Here is an 8924-nt window from a genome sequence, read left to right as displayed (position 1 = left end):
AAGTGATCTCACAGTGATCCTCCTGCCTCAACCTCCCCCATTTCTGGAATTACAGGTGTGCCACCATGCCCAGCAATCTTGCTGTATTGTTTTACTAATTCTATCAATTACTGAGTATAAAAACTACAGCTATTGATTTGTCCATTTTTCCACTTAATCTTGTCAATTTTTACTTCATATATTTTGAAGTTTTTATTATACACTTTCACATTTATTATTGTTTTTTACTCCTCATGAATTAGGCCCACTTTTCTTATGATCTGTGCTTATGGGTTTTGTGTGTGTGTGTATATGTGTGTGGTTGGGTTTTTTTTGTTTTGTTTTGTTTTGATGTTTTGGTACCTGGGATTGAATTTAGGACCTTGCACTTGTGAGGCAGGTGTGGCCTGTGCTTATTTTTGACACCACTTGTTTTAAGGTCTGTATCATCAGATAGATATTACTGCAGCCACTCCAGCTCTCTTATGATTAGTGCTTTTGTATATCTTATCCTTATAATTTCTTGTGGTTTTTTGGTTTTGTTTTTGTTTTTGGTACAGGGGATCAAATTCAGGACCTTGCGCTTGCGAAGCAGGCAGCACAACCACTGAGCTAAATCCCCCCCACCCTTATCCTTTCAAACTGTGTCTTTTTTTTTTTCAAATATCTCTTATGGATAACAAGTGATTAGCATTTTTTTAAACCAACCTAAAGATTTCTACTCTTTTATTGAAATATTTGGTTCATTTATATTTAATAGTATTTTTATATGAATACCATTAGGATGGTGATTTTTAAATTTGCTTTCTTTATCTTATCTTGTTCCTTTCTCTCTGTCTGTGGCTCTCTGGGATTAACTGAGGTATTTCCAATATTTCACTTTAATGTATAGGGCTTTTTTTTTCTCTTTCCAATATTTAATTATGAAACTTTTCAAATGTACCAAGAAAATGAAAAAGGTTCACAGTGAACACCCATATAACCACTATTAACATTTTCTATACCAGAACAAAGGGAGAGACCTCAATTGGTCAACTTATCTTCTTTCTTGGTGCCTTAGCTATTGATTTAAACAGGGTAGAGGCAAATGTACTTAAAGCATTGCATTAGTAGAAGTGTAATTCCCAGAATAGGGGAAGTAACGTCCCAACCTTACACATTTCTCAGTCCTTAATCATGAGAGTAAGGAGGACACTCTAGACTGTGGCCAGAGTGAGGCAGTGCCTAGATACTGTGCCATTCTGAGAAAGAAACTGGTTGTGTTGTGGACAGGAAGAACAGAGGAGGTCAGGAAAAGGCGTCCACAAGCCATAGATTTCTAGCACGAAGGGATGAGCTGGATGAGCTGATTACGGGAGTGCATGAGCCGGTGCTGGGTGGATGTTCTAGGAAAGCAAATATAGCTACAAGAAGGTACCAGGGACCCCTGAAATATTACTAGAAATCTCGGCAGTAGGTTCCAGTCTCCTGCCCAGTATATGATACAGGCCTGAGAAAAACAAAAACTAATAGACAGAACTAAGAGAGACAGAATGCAAGGAGCCAGGGCAACCAAGGCAGATACCATTGACAAAGGCCCAGGCCGGTCAGAGCCACTGATTTTTATTGGCACTCAGTTGGGGTAGAGGTGAGCTATGTGCAGGGGCAGGGCTACCTGCGATGAGGTACTTAACATAAACAAGGCTTGTAAAAGACAAGACAAAGCGTTCTGGAATTAAGAACAGAATAGACAAAGTATAGGGTAATTAGAACATTGTCCTTCTAGTTAAGAAGCTTTCGTTGTGGGAGTGGAATTTGTGTGTGAGTTACTCTGACCTTGGCTGGAGGCTTTAGCTGGACTCACTTCTATAAACAAGACGATTGGGGGGTTCTCTTCACAGCCTGCAGTACTTACAACCTGCTTTGGGGCATAATCAATATTGCAGTTTCCCACAAGAAGGGAAACAACTAATAGAGAAAGGTAACTAAACTGAGCAAGATTTCCGCTGAAGACAGTAACTTCACCATCACTAGAAGTATGCATGTATTCATTTACTCCTTCAAAAAATATTTATTGACCTTTAAGGCCCTAGAGGCACTGGTGCTATAGTGGTTAGCATAGCTGCCTTCCTTTAAGGCCCAGACACGGGCAAGGAACTGCAGATAAATGGATGAATAAAATAGGGGCTGCTGGTCCCCTGAGGAAAGTAAATAATTACTAAAAATCTCATAAATATACATGCAAGCATTCATAGTGGTTCACGCAGATTTACTCCACAGGAACCGGCGAATAGGAATGAGACTACACGGCAAAGCCAAGAATCACAGGAAAGTATATGTAAGTGTTGGTTTCTATTATTATATTAACATTATTATTTGCTCTATTATTCCTTCATTTCACATTTCCTGGGCCCCCACTTTGGGCTGGACAAGAGACTAAGCTGCCTGAGACGAGATCCTTGTCCTCCCAGTTCAGGGACAGACATCAATACAGCACGGGAAGTGCTGCGATTAGAAGCCAGGAGCCCAAGGAACACTGCCCACCAAGGGCGAGCTGGGGAAGGGGTGGTCCTAGAGCCAGTAGGGGCAGATGGGTCCTTGAAGACGAGTGGGAGGAGACCCAGTGGATGCAAGTGGGCCAAAGGTGGAGTCGGCTCCCCTCGAGCTCCTCTTCAGTTCTCCAGGAAACGCGACAAGGGTGTGGAGTCTCCTCTTCTTTGCAACCCCCTTCCCCTCGTCCGGACCCCACCCCCTTTCCTCTGGGTGCCACACATCTCAGCTGGGCCTCTTAGCCAATTAACACTCTCAGCGTCTGAAAAGCTCAAATCAGCTCCTTAGACCTGTGAGAGATCAGAGTAATTAAGGTCTCTTTCTAATGCAAATCTAACCAGAAACGGAATGTTTGTCTCCTTGGGAAATGGGATCCCCAGTCCTACAGAAGCTGTGGAAATTCGGCCTGGCAAAGGTGTCGGTGGCTTTAAGAAGTAGAAACCTGGGAGCCGGGGATTTAGCTCAGTGGTTCCGCCTCCTGCCCAAGGTCCCGAATTCAGTCCCCGTAGAAGCCAATTTGTTTGGATGTTCTCCAGAAATATTTGATTTCAATTAAATCAAAATTGACTCCGCAAAGGTAAATCAAATTCCAATTTCCCCTAATCTCCGATGCACTTACAGTAAATCCAAACCCCTCTCTAAGCTCCCAAGACCCTGTGCAACCTGGCCCCTGCCCTTCCTTCCTCCAAGCCCCTCTTAGGGCCCCTTCATGAAGTGCTTGTCACATTTTGTAATCGTTTTATTTACTGGCTGGCCTTCCCACATCATTAAGTAAATACATCCCCATTGCTGTTCACCCTGGAGCACAATATATAAAGTTGTCCGAGTGAAAAACAGCTCAACTGCAAATCAGTACTTGCAATTTGGAATGTGCCCTAGAGCCATTCACAGTAGGGCTTATATTCAAAACTACCGTTTTCCCTCCAACACCGCCTTTCCTTTCTCTGCCCTTCATGTCTGTGGCCGTTGACAAAGGACCAGCTGTCACAGACCTGTGCAGTACCTAGGGTCCACTACTCTGCACCGTGGCAAACTGCCGACCTCTCTGCAATGCCCCTGGGGCTCCACAGTACTTCTATTTGCCAGTTTTTAAGTCAGACATTTGCAAACTTTCCCTCTCAATGCAAACAAAAATCAATTCCTCCTGCCATGGGAACATACAGACAGAAAAGACATTTTATTGAACTAAGGTGTTGACTCTTTCCCCCTCGCCCCTCGTCTCTGCAGTTGTAATGCACGCTTTTCAGAAGTCAGGGGCCTATGTCTCTCTCAGTCATCCATCTGTCTGAAGAATGTGGGGCAGTGCCAGACCCTTAATGGATACCCCAGAAACAGAAATGTTTTGAATAAATGAATTATCCGGAGCTGCCCATGGAGAGCCATGATGGTGGCACTGTCATCAACAGTCCTAGGTCTCCAAAGTGAAGATGGGGAACCCTGACTGCAGGTTTGCCAACTCCCCTCACCGAAAAACCCTTTTCAGGCTGCATCAGTAAGGCGCAAAGGAATGTATTAGGCAAAATTTTTAAAGTGCACACTCAATTAGAATGCACCCCCCCCAACCAGGGACTTAGCTCAGTGGTTATGCCGCCTGCCTCTCAGACACAAGGTCCTGAGTTCCATCCCTAGTACAAAAAAACAAAACAAAACAAAAGAATTCAGGCCCTTTTTGAGACAGGTAAGTTAATTAGATATCTTGGAGGCAGTTAGACAGGGCAGCCCTCAAGGAGCCAACACAGGAAAGAGCCAACATGGAGGAAAATCAAGACACATTCAGTGTGGCCAGAATTGTAAAAGGAGAGAAACGACTATACTCTTGTGTTTCCCCTGGGGATAAAGAGCAGTGATTGATATTCTAAACAGGTATCAATTACCTGGATGGGGGAGCCAAGCCTTTCCAGGAAATATCTCTGACCCCCCCCCTACTGAAAATCCTTGTACCTGCTGCGTGACTTGCTTCCTCATTTGACCCCTTTAATCAATATTACCTGGGTTACTGTATTTGTAATCTTATTGGTTGGTCATGGTTTTGCCCCACCTCATGTCCACCTTGCAAGTTTCCATTGGGTCATATAGTTTGTCCCACTTTGTGCCCACCTCACCACATGGCTTTGCTGTATAAAACATCTTTGAGAAGTGGGGTGGGTGGGCAACCCACTTTCCGGTCCCCTTCTGCCTCTCTTAGACAGAAACTTTCTTTCCCTCAATAAATTTTTATTTTTCCTACTCTTAACCTCCGTTGTTCCTAGATTCCATTGGGTTATAGTTTGTCCCACTTTGTGCCCACCTCACCACATGGCTTTGCTGTATAAAACATCTTTGAGAAGTGGGGTGGGTGGGCAACCCACTTTCCGGTCCCCTTCTGCCTCTCTTAGACAGAAACTTTCTTTCCCTCAATAAATTTTTATTTTTCCTACTCTTAACCTCCGTTGTTCCTAGAATTCATTCTTCGATTTTAGAGAACACACACTCACTTTTCTGGTATCTAGCAGGTTTGGGAATTACATCTCTTCCCCCTGTATCACTGGGATAAGGGGGAACAGGAGGTGTTTAAGTATTTAAGTTTAAGCACGTACTCAGATTTAGGTCTTAATTTGAGCTGCAAAAGGAGAAATCTTTAGAAGCCTTCACTTCTGCTGCACCAGAGTTCAAATGTACCCTCAAACCAATACAACCTGATATCCTAAAGGAGATTCTGGTGTGGGTAGCCCAGCAAAATCCAGTGACCCAGGATGGCCTTGGGAAGTTGACTAGACCCAAAGGTAGTGCAGATGGGACTGAGTCACAATAGATGGGACTCTATCCCAGAACAGGATGGGCCCTTCAATATGTAGAGGGGAGACTGACGCCCAAGGATGAGAAGGGACTCACTCAGTTCAGCGAATGGGCAGGGAAGCAACAGCAAATGAAAGAATTCTTCCAGAGTTCCAGAAGTCAACATTCTCTTTGTTTCCTATCAATTTGACACTTTCTCAAAAGAACCCGAGACTGGAGATTTGATGTCAAAGTTGTCTTCCTTTCCTTCTGCTTCTCCCTTTCCACCCCAGCCCAAGCAGTGGGAAAACAGTGAATACGAAAATTCAGAAAGGCAGTCTTATCGCTTCCCAAACCCAGCACAAAAGCAGAGCGGCAGCTAACTTTCCTCTGAAAGATGCTGCTTGTTTGATGACCCTCATCCCTGTGCTCTTCAAAGGGAAGTACAATACACAGCACAAGACGAGCTCCCCTCCCGGAGCCTTTTCCCAAGCACATCCTCACTTGAATCACACGGCAGCCCTGGAAAGTGGGCAACACAATGTAGAAATACTGGGAAGGGGAAGAGGAAACTGAGGCCCAGAGAAGGAAGTGCTGATTCAAAATCCTCCCAAGTCCAGCTTTCTTTATGAAGGGCAGTGCCTTGCCACTAGATCAGACAGCCTCCCTGCGTTTTTAGCTTATTCCAGTGCTCACCTACTACAGGGGACATTGGCACAGCCATTCAAGGCAGCAATGCCAACAAAATGTACCAGAAGTTTTTACAGAGTTCAGATATTTTAACCTGCTTCTGGGAGTCCATCCTAATAAAATCCTTTGAAAATAGGCAAGCCTTCCTTCACTGCTTAAATACTTATTCTAGAAGAATTACAAAAGATTAGATGCAGCATATAAACTTTCAATGGTAGGATGCCCCTCGATGATGGTGTTATGGTTTTTAGTTTTTGGTTTTTTTGGTACCAGGGATTAAACTCGGGACCTTGCACTTGCAAGGCAGATGGCAGCACCACTGAGCTAAATCCCTGGCCCATGATGGTGTGTTATGGTTCGGATGAGTGCCCTCCAAAGTCCATGTGTTAAAGGTTTAACCCTCAGGGTGGTGCTATTGGAGAGGGCGGGTAGAGTCCTTATGAAGTAGGACCTTATGAAGTAAGGCCCTCATGGGAGGGCCTTATGTTGTTGGGGGCCCCCAGAGGAGATTGTGGAACCCAAGTCTCCTTTTTTTTCTTCCTGTTCTTCCTGGTGGGTTTTGCAAGAGATTTGCTCTGCCATGTGGTCTTACCATGATGTGCCATTTTCACTAGACACCTAAAACAAGGGGCTCCTTGACCTTGGCCTGGAACTTCTAGTCTGTAAGTTAATCATCTCTGCTGTTTCATTATAGTGATGGAAAGTGTTATGGCTGTGTTTAGATGTCCCCCTCAAAGCCTCATGCAGTCATAGGTGAGGCTTTTTGAGAGGTGGCTGGATCTAGAGTGTGTGATTAATTCCTGGTACAATGCTGGTATTAAGGATGGATGATTACTAAATCAGTCCACTGATTGATTTGGTACCACCCTAATCCTGGTAGCCTGGATAGAATATAAAAGGTACAGAAAGAAGCTGCTAAGGCCCTCACTTGCTTTGCTACCTTCTGCCCACCATAACCTGTTTCTCCTCTGCAAAGCTGTCAGCCGTGCCAGCCTGCCTTGGAGTCAGCCAATTATGGACTGACACCTCTACAACCTGTAAGCTAAATAAACCTTTCCTCCCTTCAACTTTGGGTGTTGGGTATTTTGCCTCAGCAATGACAGAGAAGTAACTAAGAGAGAAAGCTAATTAATACTGCTGGGAAATTTAAAATGTTACTTGTGAAGAATTTCAATGATGAGGGATAAAATACTATTAGCTGAAGTTCCACTCAAAACTGTAAAATAATAGAAGAGTCACAGAAGGAAAGCAATGATTCCTCTGGTTGTTGGAATAGTGAGTAAGCATAGCATCTCTTTTCTGAATCTTCATGAATTTTTCTTTTGACAACTATCTGTGAAGTGCCCTGTGCCAGATCCAATACCCAGTCTTGGAGATTCCCTTGGTGAACTGCACAGACCAATTGCTTGCTCTCTAATACCTGTGGTCCAGGGAGGTGTCAGAAGGTAACTATACATAGATCTAGGATCCAAGAGCCAGAGGTGGCCAAAACAGAAATACATATTGGCTTTATTTTTATTTATTTATTTTTTAATTGAGTTTATTGGTACATCTTAGAGAATACAGTACAGTTACATTCATTGTTGGGATCTTGTACCTCTACATGACAGGTCTTGGTTCTCATTTTTCCCCTTGTTACATATTGGTTTTACAACTGAGGAAAGTTAATGTTTAAAGGGGCCAATTCATCTGGAGATCTTGCTACATGCCTATAATCCTAGCATTCCAGAAACTGATGTGGGAGGATCACAAATTCAAGTCCAGCCTGGGCTACATAGCGAGTTCAAGACCAGCCTACACTACATAGCAAGACTCTGTCTCAAACAAAAAAAGAATTAAATCCACCATGATTCAGATGTTTAAATAGTTTTGATGAGCTTCACAGAGGCAGAGGCAGCTTGGAGGGAGAGGGCCCAGGCAGAGACAGATCCCCAGCAAACCCTTCCCTTCTCCGTGCCATGGAGCTGAGATGGGACATTTAGCATCTCTGCTTCTATATACCAGTAGTGTTTTTGCAAGTGTTTCTCAAGGGACGAGTTTCTTTCAGCTAAAAAGCAATAGGATTTGTACCCCCAGCAGGACCAAGATATACATACAGCATTATCTAGGGACAACTTTCTACTGCCCAAGGGTGTGAAGATGCACCTCTAATTAATTCCCTGGTTCCAGACTCCTCTGTGCCTGTACCTCTCACCCTGGAGGAGGCAGGTGCATCCAGTCACGGGGCTCTGAAGTCCTGGTCACCCTTGCTACTCCTGCCATCTCATTGGCCATTCAGGAATACCTGGCTTTGTGGTGGACTACTGCCTTGCATCTCTTCCTGGTGGGTCTTTCAGAAATACAATCATTCATTTAATACATACTTATGGAGTTTTTAAAAATATCTATAACTCTTGATAATCTCTCAGAAAATTGGGCCAATGTGAAACACTGTTACCCCTTTTCCTAGCCCCTGTGCCTTTGTTCATGGTGTTCCCTTCTTCCAGGGTGCCTTTCCCTATCTCTGTGTCCAAATCCTTCCCCTTCATCAAGATCCAACTGGAAATGCTTCCTTTTTCTAGATCCTCCAGCCAGGAAAGATCCTAACCCTTCTTTAATCATTATGTCTCAAACTACAGGGGACCAGTGCTGGGACTGAAGTGGAAGAATGATGAATCAGCTATTGCCATGTAGTAAACCACCCAAAATCTCAATAATTTACAGTCAAAGTTTGTGACTTATTCTCGCCTGTAAACTGACGGTCAGATGATTTGGGCTGGGCTTTGCTTAGTTGGTTTGGCTCCTCTCATCTTTCTCCTGGAGCACCAGGCCAGCCTGGGAATATCTTGCCCATGGCAATGATGGGCAAAAAAAAGCACAAAAGGAGGGCCAGGGATTTAGCTCAGTGGTATCACCACCTGCCTCACAAGCACAAGGTCCTGAGTTTGATCCCAGTACCAAAAAAAAAAAAAAAAAAAAAAAAAAAAAAAAAA

The 8924-nt window shown here is 43.8% G+C and overlaps 1 pseudogene; it reads left to right on the top strand.

Moving 5' to 3' along the window:
* The first annotated feature begins 2220 nt into the window (after positions 1-2220).
* Positions 2221-8924, top strand: part of LOC104855536 — a 12867-nt pseudogene continuing 6163 nt past the window's right edge.

The sequence above is a fragment of the Fukomys damarensis genome, unplaced genomic scaffold (assembly GCF_012274545.1).
Source record: "Fukomys damarensis isolate Sample0158 unplaced genomic scaffold, DMR_v1.0_HiC HiC_scaffold_36, whole genome shotgun sequence".
Classification (NCBI taxonomy): domain Eukaryota; kingdom Metazoa; phylum Chordata; class Mammalia; order Rodentia; family Bathyergidae; genus Fukomys; species Fukomys damarensis.
The sequence above is the reverse complement of the archived record's forward strand: the minus strand, read 5'-3'. Positions and strand labels throughout refer to the sequence as shown.